This window comes from Suricata suricatta, chromosome 12 (genome assembly GCF_006229205.1).
Source record: "Suricata suricatta isolate VVHF042 chromosome 12, meerkat_22Aug2017_6uvM2_HiC, whole genome shotgun sequence".
Taxonomy (NCBI): Eukaryota; Metazoa; Chordata; class Mammalia; order Carnivora; family Herpestidae; genus Suricata; species Suricata suricatta.
The window spans coordinates 14,324,002-14,338,348 of record NC_043711.1 but is presented as its reverse complement, the minus strand read 5'-3'; the positions used below and the strand labels follow the sequence as shown (position 1 = coordinate 14,338,348).

The 14,347-nt window shown below is 45.6% G+C and overlaps 1 protein-coding gene and 1 long non-coding RNA gene across 6 annotated transcripts in view; one reads left to right on the top strand and one right to left on the bottom strand.

Annotated features, from left to right (window-relative positions):
• Positions 1 to 14,341, bottom strand: part of GATAD2A (GATA zinc finger domain containing 2A) — a 103,372-nt gene extending 89,031 nt beyond the window's left edge. For all 4 annotated transcript variants that reach the window (XM_029915987.1, XM_029915986.1, XM_029915988.1 and 1 more), the window contains exon 1: positions 14,180 to 14,341. The gene's annotated coding sequence lies outside the window, so the exon portion shown is untranslated. The remainder of the gene's footprint in view (positions 1 to 14,179) is intronic.
• On the top strand, positions 328 to 3,745 carry LOC115273088. 2 transcript variants are annotated; one of them, XR_003900662.1, is made up of 3 exons: positions 328 to 478; positions 2,702 to 2,870; positions 3,419 to 3,745. It is a non-coding gene; the product is annotated as an uncharacterized LOC115273088 (long non-coding RNA). The 2 variants fall into 2 exon arrangements; XR_003900661.1 differs by having other exon boundaries at positions 328 to 560.
• Positions 14,342 to 14,347: the final 6 nt, after the last annotated feature.

Here is a 14,347-nt window from a genome sequence, read left to right as displayed (position 1 = left end):
CCGCGCCGCCGGCCAGATAATGCGCCCCTCGGCCGCACACATGGAGCCCGGCGCCGGCGTCACCGCCCGGGACATGCGCACCAGGTCAGCGCGCCCGGCCCGCGGCCCCCAAAACACCGGGGAGCTCTTAAAGGCGACGCCGCCCGCCCGCGCCCGCCTGGGCGGGGACAGACGGCATGTGGGCGTGGCCTTATTGTGGGGGCGGGGCCATGTTGCGGGAAGGGCGGGGCAAGGCAGGCCGGCACCACCCCGGAAACACAGCCTCTCCTGACCGCGCTCCACGCGCCGCCCGACTCTGCCAGTTGGTTTCCCACGCGGGCTCCGGCGCCTTCCGTAGGGCCGAGGGGTCGTCGCCAGCTCACCGACAGCAGAGCCGGGCGGACCGCGCCCAGGGCTGACTCACGACGAGCTCACTGCTGACCTCGCTCCGGCTGAGCTACATGACCTGGAGCCAACTCCGCTACTTCAGAAAACGGAGGTTAGAATGCCACCCCCGCGGGGGTCGTCGGCTAAGAAGTCGTCACTTCTTCACTTGTATAAAGTGAAGAGAGTCCTATTAAGTAAGCTCCAGACCCACCCACTTCAAGACACTTGAGGATGACTGCTCTCCCTCTCCAGTTACCTCCCAAACGGCACCACCCCTTACCCCGTGCCTCAGGGAGAAGGTGAACCCCCCCCTCCACACACACACACCAAGACAGCAAAGCTGCACCTTTCCTTTCTCAGTGCCATAGAGGAAACACGGGAAACATAGTCTAACCTGAGAGAGGATGATAGGCTTTGGTTATATTAAACTACACAAAGGCAAACACAACTTCCATAGAATAGCAAAATATAACACAAGAAGGCTCCCAATATTAAGACTGTTTTGAAGAATCAACAGGGGCACCTGGGTGGCTCAGTCGGTTGAGCGTCCGACTTCGGCTCAGATCATGATCTCACGGTTTGTAGGTTTGAGCCCCACGTCGGGCTCTGAGCTGACAGCTCGGAGGCTGGAGCCTGCTTCAGATTCTGTACCTCCCTCTCTCTCGGACCCTCCCCTGCTCACGCTGTCTCTTTCTGTCTCTCAAAAATAAATAAAAGACATAAAAAACTTTGAAGAATCAACAAAAAAGCCCTTTTCATGTTCTTCATCCAGAGTTAAAACAATTCAAGCTAGACTCCTGAATAGTGGCTTTTAATTTGTTCTATAACACATCTTAATACATATTCCTACTACTGAAACAAGTTTTACCAAATACACCTTAACTACCTGCAGTGTATTTTGATATTAACTATTCTGTTTCATTTTTTAAGCGATTCAATGTGATTTCAACCCACCATTGGTCTTGCCACCAAACCTGAAAATACAATGTAGAACAAGTTTTACAAATAAAATTGTTTTTCTGCTATATGATCCCCACAATAAGAAGTTCAAAAAAAAGCCCATTTTAATTGTGTTGAGTTCCACTCATAATTGGCAACTTTTTGTCCTTGATTCCACCCCCACCCCATTCCCCAAATCTTCCAACTGCTTAATGCAACATCTGACACAACCTCCCCTGGGCCAAAAGCAAGCATTCCTCAAACTAAAAATGATACAAAATACAAACTGTTGACCCCCAAATGCCTTTCCTGACCCAGTTTTGTCAGCAATTTGTTTTGCTACAAAGAATTTCAATGTTTTCAAATTCAAAAACCAAACAAAAAAAGTCTTATTCTTCAAATAGGTGACTTGGTATAGGAATGCAGGAAGCTTCCTGATCCCACGTGCAAGGATAGGTTAACAGCAAATATCCAGAATTTTCACTGTAATTCGGCAGCTGCATATCTTGAGAACTGCTTTATGCTAGGACCATTAGTCAGATGATGTATATTAAAGCAATACAAGCAAAATATTACCTCACTGCTCCTCACCTGGGTCTTGATTAACACCAACTTAATTAACTACAGACACAGCAAAGTGTGGTCAGGTGGGAGACCCAACACTTGAGATAGATGTAGAGATTCCAGTGTCTGAGCTATCAAGCCCTGTGTGAGTCACCAAGGTGACAACCACCCTGTTTTAAAGAGAGAGGCATCAGCTGCGACATATTAATGACACACCCCTGTGGACTAAGGTGTGCACTAGTGACAGGTGGGCTGCTCCAGAGGGCAGTGCCAACATCTCCAGCTGGGAAAGCCGGGGTGGGAGTAGGGTGAGGTAGTTAAAGGGTTTATTTTTGTGATAGAGGGGCCAGGTGTGTAGATGGAAAAAGCGACAGTAAACCCAGACCTGTTTAGAGTCTCCAAAGCTCAGGCAAATGGTAGGGCTGTTCAGACTAAAGATCTTGCTACCTCAGTGCCTAGTGCTAGACTAAACAGCAAATAGTTCAGCTGGGTGATTATGAAATATGATGCAATCACTTTTAGATTCCATTCTAAAGCTGAAGAAACTAATTAAAAGATAAACAGGGCGAGAACTATGTTTTTCTCAGTTTCCCCTCTGCCCTAAAAACAAGGCAGTCAATTAATACTGACAGATACCAATTAATACACTACTTTAGAAACACTTATGTTCTAAAATAAAAATATAAAAATAAAAACTTAAACAAAATGTTCTTCCAAATTCACTTTATATTTAATATCCTTCAAAGATCAGATCCTTGCTAATAATAGCCAGGCTTCCATTTACCCTAAGCACTGCAAAAATATTCTAATTATCTTTCTAATGTACTATTAGATAAACTACTAAATATCATCTGAGCCTGTTCCTGTATAACACAGAGACTGAAGAAAAGAAATTTGCGCCAAATTCCATATTCATGTCCTCTTCATGGCAGAAAATTGGTCAAAAGTGCCACAATAGAATGAAACTGAAAAGGAGTGGCATCACCTACTAAATGTTTAAGGTACTGTATTTTTTTTGTTTGTTTTTAATCGGGAGATTTCTTTAAAGTTTTTGGTGGAAGGGCGCCTGCATGGCTCAGTAGGTTAAGCGTCAGACTCTTGATTTCAGCTCAGGTCATGATCTCACTGTTCCTAAGTTCCAGCCCTTTCGGGCTCTGCACTGATAGTGCAGAGCCTGCTCGGGATTCTCTTTCCTCTCTCTCTCTCTCTTTCTCTCTCTCTCTCTCTGCCCTCCCTCCCCTCCCTCCCCTCCCCAAATAAGTAAATAAACCTTAAAAAAAGTTTCTGGTGGACAAAACTCAAGATGTCTTATGTGATAAACACTGATGGAGAAAAACTGCCTAAGAGACCCCTCACTCCCAAAGATCTTGCAAGCTGAGGAAACTGCAAGCACTATCTCCAGTTCACAGGCTGGCAGCACAGAAAGATGATTTCAATACAGAAAATGCATTCATAGGAAACAGAAGAATCACAGAGGAAGGGGCTGCTCCCTGCCTGGGGAGGAGTCTGGGGAATCTGTGGATGTGACATTTGAGCCACTTCTTAACAGATTAACATCCCAAGCATCCAGAAGATCAGAGACAGAGACCAGAGGTGGCCCCACCTGGAGTGTGGGGCTTTGGAGACAGAAAGGGCTTGAAAGGGATGGATTCATTATCCTTTAAACTTTCTAGATGATGGTCTCAAAACGCGGAATGAATTGTCATCTACTTACTTAAATTTGCAGGCTAAGCAGACCTAGTTCTTAGACTTTAACCAATTTTGGATTACTGCTATCAGTGACCCTAGGCTCCCATTTGCTTTCTGAGAAGTTCTCTAAAAAATAAACAGGTTGTTCATTCAAAAGTGTACCAAATCTTTTTTAAAGTATTTTATGAGGGGCGCCTGGGTGGCTCAGTCAGTTAAGCGTCCGGCTTCGGCTCAGGGCATGATCTCACTGTTCGTGGGTTCGAGCCCCACATCAAGCTCTGTGCTGACAGCTAGCTCAGAGCCTGGAGCCTGCTTCGGATTCTGTGCCTCCTTCTCTCTCTCTGACCCTCCCCTGCTCCCACTGTCTCTCTATGTCTCTCAAAAATAAATAAAAACATTAAAAAAATAATAATAAAGTATTTTATGAAAAGACCAATGACTGCTTTCCACATTTTCCATTTTTATAACTCTATAAAGTCTAAAACTGTTTTCACAGAGTTTAGGGACAATCATAACCACAATCTTTCAAGATTGTTTTAAAGTTTATTCCACCCTAAATTCACATTCACTTGGTGAGATTAGAATGCAATTAGTTGTGAAAGGGAAGGAAAAGATTCATTTCTATGTTAATTTTATTTCCTTAGTACTTTGATAGTTTGGGTACTTTTTTCAAGGGCCAGAAAATAGTTAAAGGGACTATTACAGTGATGCTTTATGAAAAATAAGACACTCCCAGTGCATTATAACTGCTACAAAAGGGGCCCCTGGTGGCTCCTGTCAGTTAAGCATCTGACTTCGTCTCAGGTCATGATCTCACAGTACGGTCCAAGGATTCAAGCCCCGCATCCGGCTCTGTGCTGACAGCTCAGAGCCTGGAGCCTTCTTTGGACTCTGTATCTCCCTCTCTCTCTGCCACTCCCCTGCCTGCTCTCTCGAAAATAAGTAAGCATTAAAAAAAATTTTAATAAGGCTTCAACAAATGTCTTTCTTTTTACTTTTATTTTTAAGTTTATTTATTTTGAGAGAGAGAGAGAGAAAGAGTGCATGCAGAAGCACCAGTGGGGGAGGGGCAGAGAGAAAATTCTAAGTAGGCTCGCATAGTCAGAGCAGAGGCCCTCGAGGCAGAGTCCAATCAGGGCTCAAACTCAAGAACAGTGAGATCAAGGCCTGAGCTGAAACCAGGAATCTTGAAATCAAGAATCAGATGCCTAACTGAAGGAGCCACCCAGGTGCCCCACAAATGTCATTTTCTAAATCACAGCATTCTTACACTAGATTATATGGGAGACATATCTGCACTTGTTTGCCTCATCCCTGTCATATATATGCTAAAAAGCTCTCTGAAACACAGCTCTCTAGAGACAGACCACTTTGTCAACATGTCTATGTTTTGTTTTGAACATCGTTTCTAACCACAACTCCGTACACTTAGTGGCTGGGCAACATGGAGTTCAGGCTCCATCTACACTTAGTCTCTGTGTGACCCTGAGGAAGTCCCACTACTACAGAGTTCTGCTTACAAATGCTCCCCTGAAGGGTTAAAAACAAACTGCTAGATGTATTACTGTGAACCCGGAAGTATATCTCCCACTCTGTCTTCATCTGCATGTGTCACCAGTTGGCAAGGATTATCTCTTTTGCGTCTATATGTGGCTTACAAAAAAATTACCTATGTATTTTAGCAAGTTTAAGTCTTTGAAAAGTTAGTAAGTGAACTCGGTTTTCTATGAATTAAAGAATTAATAGGAAAAAATTCTGGAGCACCTGGGTGGTTCAGTAGGTTAAGCATCTGACTTTGGCTCAGGTCATGATTTCACAGTTCATGAGTTTGAGCCCCTCATTGGGCTGTGCACAGGCTGTGCTGCTGTGCTGAAAGTTGAGAGACGGGGGCCTGCTTCAGATTCTGGGTCTCCCTCTCTCTCTGCCTCCGCCCCCGCCCCCGCCCCCACTCACACTCTGTCTCTCAAACATAAACATTAAAAAAATTTTTTTAAAGGAAAAAAAAAGTTTATGTCAGTCTTAGGTCTTGATCTAGAGATCAACCTATTCAAACCTATTTAGCAAAGAAAGAGTGTTAGTCACATCACTGGTCTGTTAATAAACATCCATGATTTAGACATGAAGAAAAATGTATTTTTAAAACTTGGTATCCAATTCATATCCCATTCTCTAGTTGTTAAACAGCAGATATTCCAACTTGACATAGGAAGGAGGTAAAACATTTTTCCCAAAAGTTTTCCTGACAGAATGGGTATTTCCCCACACACACACTTTCCTCCCCTGGTGCCTAGCATTTCCTATTGAAAATATAGGGGGTGGGTCTTTCTGGTTTTCTCCTTCACAGCTTGATAACAAAACATCCATGCCTTCTTGCAAGCTGACGTGATATGGCCTACATTTTACCAACTCCTTGCTTAACAGAATAATGAGATGTTTATTTCAAATTTAAGTCAAAAGTCAACCTTCCATAGAGGTACACAGATTAAATATAAAGCTTGAAAATTTCAGGGTGCCTGGGTGGTTCCGATGATTAAGCATCCAACTCTTTTTTTTTTTATGTTTATTTATTCTTGAGAGAGAGTGTGTGTATGAGTAGGGGAGAGGCAAAGAGAGAGGGAGACACAGAATCTAAAGCAGGCTCCAAGCTCTGAGCTGTTAGCACAGAGCCTGATGTGGGGCTCAAACTCAGACTGCGAGATCATAACCTGAACCAAAGTCAGATACATAACCAACTGAGCCACCCAGGTACTCCAAGCATCGATTCTTGATTTCAACTCAGGTCATGATCTCATGGTTCAATTCATGAGATCGAGCCCCACATCCCCACATGGGGCTCTGAGCTGACAACACAGAGCCTGCTTGAGATCCTCTCTCTCCCTGTCTCTGTCCCTCTCCCACTGGCACACATGGGCACATGTGCCCTCTCTCTCCCTCTCTCTCAAATAAAGAAACTTAAAAAAACTCAAAGGGCGCCTGGGTGGCTCTGTCAGTTGAGCGTCTGACTTCAGCTCAGGTCATAATCTTGTGGTTCCTGAGTTTGAGCCCCACAGCAAGCTCTGTGCTGTGCTGACAGCTCAGAGCTTGGAGCCTGCTTCAGATTCTGTGTCTCCTTCTCTCTCTGCCTATCCCTCATTCACACTGTCTCTCTCAAAAATAAACAAATATTTTTAGATGTTTTTAAATAAATAAATAGCTTGAAAGTTTCATAAGTATAAAACCTAAACCTTGAAAATGCCATGCAAATTAAAAACTTGTTTTGCTGGGTTAAGAATTTTAGACCAGCTTAAATAATAACAATTCTCAAAAAATAAATAATAATTCAGAAGCAGCCTCCAAATCTGTTCTCTTGAAGCTCTTTAGGAGATTAAACTTCATGAAGACCACATAACAGCACAAAGAGAGTCCAGATGGTCTGATTTCACTGGACATTATTGATTTCTGATTGAAAATGCTTATTAAGAGTTCAACTTAAATATGATCTTAATCTGATTTCAATTTTGAATCCTACTATGGATACATTTTATAAAACTTTCTATACCTTTAAAGGTAACTTTGGATTTTTCTTGCCAGAGATGCTCAGCTTAAACTCTTGACTTTCCAATGTTCATAACCTCCTCAGGTCAAGAGAACTCACCGGTTGTTTTTTACCTCCAGGTCTCTACCCATGCCCATGTTGTTCCTCTCCCCAGAATGCCTAGCCACCTAACAGTTAGCTCTATCACCCTTTACCCACCCTCCAGTTTGAGCCTTTTACCCAGTTATCCCATCCATGCTTCAGGAGGCACTGAAAGTCTACATAATAAGTACACCAAGGCAATACACAACAGCATAAAGCCACAGTGAACTGAGGGAATCACTGGCAAAAATCAACCAGTCTGGGAACCTCTAGATCACCGTTCTCAGCTGCACCCAGCTTGTGGCCCCAACATGAACTAATTTACTGTCAGACAGTATTAACTGCCATAGGTAGCTATCCAAACTTGAGTGCCAACCTTAAGAGGGCCAGTCAGCTTTGATATGATTCCATAACAACTACCTTTATTGGGCACCTACAACAATCTGGCCACCTGCTTCGTGCTTACCATCCCTACCCCACAAATGAGGAAACTGAGACTCAAAGAACTTAAGCCACTTGAAGTTAAACCACTTTCCTGAGGTCGCAGAGCCAGCAAGTGCCAGAATCTGGATACAAACTCAAGTCTGGCTCTAAAGATTCTACTGCAGAGAAGATACTTTTACAAAGTAATAAAGACAAATAATAGTAAACCATTCTTAGAGCACACTCTTGCAGAAGGACCCTGCTATTGTCTGCTTCCTTGAGTTCTATATACATTCCAGAGCAGCCCTCTATTGGCAAGCTCGTGCAGGGAACACTGTGATAATGCAAAAGAAAACCATCCTGTTGGCTACCCTGCCAGATAGTCCTAAGCTTGTAGGTACATTAGCTGAGCCCCAAAACTGCCAAGTGCAAGTCCACTGGTGACTCCAAGCTCTAACAAAGCAGCTTATCAAGAAAAAAAGTGAAAATCTGAACGTGTTTTCTATGCTCAAATTGAGGCCCAAGAACTCTGCTGGAGGGCAAGGGAACAGGAAGTGAGGAGGGAACTAGCACCCACTTCCCAAGGGCAGCGAAGCCCAGAGGTGGGAGCCTGGTCACGTGCAGTTGCCTTACTTGTCCACGCCCACTTCCGGCCAGAGCCTGCCTCTTCACCTCCAAGTCTGTACTTTGAAGGAAAGGAAAAGCCAGAAACTCTCCTTATTATCTCTCTCTCCGCTTGATGCATGTGTCCTGAATGAATTTCCACCCCTGCTCACTGGCTCTACCCCCCACAAATACACTTACTTAAGAAAAGAATCTGTCACATAATTGACCTCTGTGGATTAACATCAAATCTGGCCACAACATAGGAAAGTCAAAATAGTGCTTCTCCAACTCCAGTATAAGAGCATAAACCTAGAGCAGAGGGACTGTGCACCAACCATCTACTAATGCACAACAAAGTAGTCTATTTGAAACTTCACTACTCTTTCCTATACCATAAATTAACAACCAAGCACTCCACTTGTCTGAATTTTAAGATTTCAAACAAGGCGAAAGGGCTTTTAGAGTTGTCTATCTCTGTGCCTAATAATCTCCCATGAAGAAATGCCACAGGATTCCAAAAACACACTGCCACTGACTTCAAGAAAAGCGAAGCTGAAATGCTGCTGGCAGTGACCATCCCAAATTCTCTTTTTTCTCGAAGATTAGTCACAGTCATCCTGGATCAACTATTCCCAACAGCCAACAATCAACCAGGAAAATGCCATAATTTCTGCCTCCTTTAAGAGGGAGGAAACAGAAGCAAAGAGCTCAGTGAGGAAATTAGAGGAATAGTGAGGTTTCACTTCTAAACCTCCAAGAAACTCCACCCCAAGCTCCCAACAACCAGGGATATTCCCAGAGAAGCTCTGCAACAGTCATTCAGCCAATTGCTTTCTTCTCTGTGATCTGGGATGTAAGTTCTTTGAGGGCTGACTTCATCTATCCTGCTCACTATTAGGCCGCCAGCACCAAGCATGGTAAACCTGGCACAACGTAGGCACACAAACATTTACTGCTGGATTATTTAATGGCATAGGAAGTTACATGAGCCAGAATATTTAACACTATTTTTCAATCTAATTTAAGTAGCGTTAAAAAAAAAAAAAGCCCTACCTTATGGCCACACAAGGAAAACCTAGTTTAATTGAGTGCTCAAACTGTCCCTTATAGACCAGTTTGAAGGCATAAATTACTATTCTAACAATGCACCACTATAATAAACAAAGGCAGCCAGGCAACAGAGAAGAGAAAGCCAAAATTAATACTAGAAATTAAAAATAACACCTTCCACACATTTGGATGGAACGACTTCATACAGAAGTTATTTCCCAATTCCAGAAGAGGCCAGCCTCTTATCATTAAGATCCTACAGGGATTTAATGCCCCTGTTGCTGTCTCCAACAGGAAGGAAACCCTGACTTCCCTAGCTATTTCAGTTATATTAATCAACAGTTTATCGTCCAGAGTTAGAAACTGGGCAGTCTTGGGACACGCATGCCTTTTAGAGCTCCCCACCAACGGATAACTATGTTACATTACATCTAATAAATGTACCTAAATCAATATCATTTCTAACTATCCAAGCGTTTTTAGTGCTGTAAGGATCTTTCAATTTAAAAAAATTGTTTTTAACTTCCTGTTAGATAAAAGAGACTCGGTGGTGACGCCACTATTCACCAGAGTGAAGTCTGTGGCACACAAAAGACACACAACAATTTCAAAAGGGATAGTGAGCCCTTTAAAGTTATTTACCTTACTTTTTATATCTTAAAAATAATAAAGCTTTGTTCCTTTTTCTTTAATGGAATAACTGTCCTTAAAATAATTAAGAGGGGGCCCCTGCGTGTCAGACTTTGGCTCAGGTTACGATCTCATGGTTCATGAGTTTGAACCCCACATTGGGCTCTCTGTTATCAGCAGTGAGGAGCCTGCTTTGAATGATCTGTCCCCCTCTCTCTCTGCTCCTTCCCCCCTTGCACCTCTCTCACAAAAATTAATAAAACATTTTTTAAATTTTCTTCAAAGAAATTAAGGATTGGTAGATTCTTTGCCTCAATAGCAAGGGAGGCAGAGGGAGGGAGAGAGGGAAGAAAAGAGGGAAAGAGGGAGTAATTTCAAAGGCAGGTGGGGATTCCTTCAAACCTGGGAGTAGCCCAGTGGAAGCCTAGCTCAGATTTTCACCCATTATTTCACTCATATTTGTGTGCCATCTGTCCCCACACTAGCAAGTGAGTCTCTGGCCATGATTTCAGGACTTTGAGTAATTGCTAATAGAGAATCTTCTCAAAAAAAAAAAAAAAGTGTCCTGCTCACCCCAGCCCCTACCTCTACCCCCACCCCCAGCGGCTGAGTTACCGTCTTCCACAGCTCTCCAGATCCTGGGAGCTCAAGGTGAGCTCTGATCTCCTCATGGGCACTAAGTCACACACTGGCCCTCTCAATGTATTATTATTATGGGACATCACATACCTTTGTACATCACTTTCCCAGTCTTTCGTCCCCAAATCTGATCCATTATCCTAAAAGAACATTCTTCTTTCAAGGTTCTAATGTGTAAGAAGAGATAACTCACCAGGTAACTGCTGTATATTGCTCACTCAAGCAGTCCCAAAATACATGATCCTTAGGTTTATAGTTTACCTATTTTTTTTTTGTTCCACAACTCTTCAAGTTCATTATAATCTTCTATTTTGCCAACAGTCTAATTATAGTACAACTCCCTACTTGCCCTCAACTTACAAATTACCCCATTTTACAGAAGCAGAAGGCAAGGCCAAATGCCTTCTACACAGCAAGTCCATCTCATCGCTGCTATCTGAACACAGAAAAACGCTACAGGACCCAGAGTGGTAGTGGATTTTGCAAGAGACATACCACATTTCTTTCTCTATGGGCATATTTAGCCTTGGCAGAATGTCAAGTGCTTCCTGGTCTGGAAGTCCAGACCAAAACCCTAATCTCCTGAGCACAAGAGTCAACCTTGATTGCACACCAACCATGTGCTAGGCACTATGGTGACTGACTCTCCATTCATTCATTCATTCATTCATTCATTCATTCATTCATTCATTCATATGTCTATATTGACTGCCTCCCCTTCATTCATTCATACATATGTCTAGAAAGCACTTCCCATCTGTAGGCACCTTAACACACATTCATAGAGATGTGACCCTCAAATATTTAGTAATGTACTGATTTTGCATTATAACTTGTGCAAGGCCACACAACTAGGAAGGACAGACCAAAACCTGAATCAGGTCCTTCTGACTTCAAAGCTCCCCTTTCTCTTTCCAACACCCCATCCTGTGGGTTTCGTTTAAAATAAATATGTGCCAGTTCTTCTCTGCCCTGTCTCAGGAAACCCTAACCCCCAAGCCTCCACCATCCTTCCCCTTCCCCTCAGGGCAGTGTCTACACAACTGACCAGGAAGAGGCAGTAAGAGAGCAACCAGGTCTGTAGCACCTTCCTGCCTGGACTTGACTACCCCAGGAGCAGAGGGCCCAGGAAACTCTCCAAGTGCTTCTCCACAGAAGAAAATAGCTCGAGTTGAAACTTGTGTCCACATGGTCCCCTGACAGATTTAGAACTCAAATTATAGCCTCGGCAGGAATCTTCGCAAAGGACTCAAATTAAGCAAGACCCAGATGGAAACCAACAGGAGAAAGACAGCTTTAAGTCACACTGTAAAGTGAACTGCAGTTCTAGCAGAGTCAGAGAGAAGAACTTGTTGAAACGCTAAACCAAACAGTTCAGCCTACATTTCAGAACTCCACTTCAAGAACGTTCTCCCCCATGTTTTTAGCCTGAGCCTTGTGCATGGACACGAAGTGGTTACAAGTTACTCAGGTTTCAAACTGAGTTCATTCCTGTCCTTTGGACCATCTCTCAATGCCAGCATTCATCTACTTGGGCTCCAGAGAGCTCTGCGTTTGGCAAAGCAGATAAAATTAGCTACTGGAGTGAATTTGGAATCCAGGGTGGGCCATTAAAAAAAGTACACACGAGATTTGTAAAAGCCATGTAAAAACTTCCTCTGGGCCAGGCTGAAGTTACCTAAAACTTAGGGAAATACTGTCCAGTTCCCTGTCTTTTGCCTCCCTTCCACCCTTCCTGGATCTAAGGTGACCCATTTCCTGCTTCTTGCCCTGCCTTTCAAACCAGAGCAGCCCACAAACCAGGGATCCTCTAGAGATCAAGGGGTGAATCAGAGGGCCCAAGGAGAGAGAAAACACAGCAGGAAGACCTGAAGGGCTGTTTTTGCTTCTCCTTTTTTGGAGGGGGCGGGGGAGTGGGGAGTTATACTATGCAGAGGGAGGATTGAGGGATGGGACAGGAAGTGGGTCAGTCTCACAGCCTGACAGTGTGATAATGGGTGATAATGGGAGGACAATGCTCCAGCCCCGTCCCTCCAGCCTCCACAGGAGCCTGACAACACTGTGGTGGCCCATGGCTCAAAAATAGAGCAAACCAAGGTGGTCATCGGATCAGCAGCTCCTGCTCCCCCTCAAATCTAGCAGGTCTCAGAAGGACAAGAAAAAACGCTTTTTTGACTCTGTCTCCCAAATTCCTTTCCAGCCACAAAATTTTCCAGGTCCCTGGAAGCTGAGGTAAAAATTCAAAGAACTCCTCCTCCAATCTGGCAAGAAACAAGACGAAAGAGGGGGCATGTTTCTGGGCTCCCTTTCCAGAAAGGAGGAAGAGGGTGCCACAAACAGAAACAGGGCAGGGGGCCCTTGGAGTTTGTGGGGGGGAGTCCAAGGAAAATGAAGGAAGAGTCTCTCCCTTAGAGAATCAGTAGGGAAGCCTCAGGAAAGGAGGAAATGTCCTCTGGCAAGTGGGAGGGGAAGGCCTCAGAATGCAGGGGGCACCCACTCAGAGAAGTGAAAAAATCCACGGTGTTTCCCGCCAGCAGAGGTGATCTTGGAAAAGTGGAGGCACTTTTAAGGGACGTGATGATCCCCTAGGAATGAGGATATTAGGGGCAGAACCTCTGGAGGAGCCAGGGACCCTGCAGAAAATCAGGGCTTCCACAGATTAGTACAGAACCCAAAAGAATACATTTTGGAAAAGTGGGAAACTTTTCTGTGGACAGCTAAGGCTCCAGTCAGATGAAGGGGCATCTCGGGGTAGTGGGGGACCCCTCAGGAAACAGGAGGCACTCACCAAGACGGAGGGGGTCACGTCAAGAGTGGGGACAGTTCAGAAAAGTGGGGACCACCTCCAAGAAGGATTGTGGCGGAAGCAGCAGCACCCTCAGATCAGTGGGGGGAGGGATACTTGGCAAAGGGAGATCACCCACATAAGTGGGGACCGAGAGCAGGGGGAGCCTCAGAAAGGCGGGGGGCGGGGACCCTAGAAAGTGGGAGGCACCTTAGAAAAGGGCAAAAGGAGAACACGTCAGAGAAGAGGGACAACGGTTCAGAGAAGCAGGGGCTTCCTCACAGAACATGGGGGGAAGGCGGGGGAGTCCCTGGAAAGGCGGGGAGGTCTGGGTTCCCCAGAGAAGTGGGGGTTCCCCTAGAATCAAATTGTCTCCTGAGGAAAGCAAGGGTCCCCAGGGAATCAGGGGACCCCGGGGAGACAGAACATCGCGTCGTCTCCTCAGAGAAGTTGGGGGGGGGGTGGTCTCAGAGAAGCAGGGCCCTCAGAGAAGGGGCGAGGGTCTCTCAGTGAAGCTGGCGGTTCCTCAAAGACACGGGGTTAGGAGGGCTCCCTCGCAGAGGCAGGGGGTCCCTCGGAAAAGTGGAACGTCCATCCGGGAAGAGGGGCTTCCCTCAGAAAAGTGGGGGTCCCTCAGAGGAGTTGGCATTTCTTCGAAGGGTGGAGGGTCCCTCAGAGAGACGGGGCGGGGGTCCCTCAGAGAGACGGGAGTCCCTCAGAGAGGCGGGTGTCCCCTCAGAGAGGCGGGGTTCCCCTCCGACAAGGGGGTCCGCGCACTGGAGGCGGTCACCTCAGAGAAGCGGAAGCCCCAGAGAAGCCCGGGGCACCGGAAGCCGGGGACCCGCCACCAGCGGCGCCGGCCCCTCACTCACCGAAGTTGCTCGGCGTCTCCACGGGTGGCTGCTGGGCCCCCGGCGGCCTCGGGAGGCGGGGTCCGGTCCGGTCCGGTCCGCTCAAGTCCCGCGGCGACGGCTCCTTCAGGTGGCGCCCGCGGCGGCGGCGGCGGCGACAGGACGACGGACGGCCGACCGACCGACTGC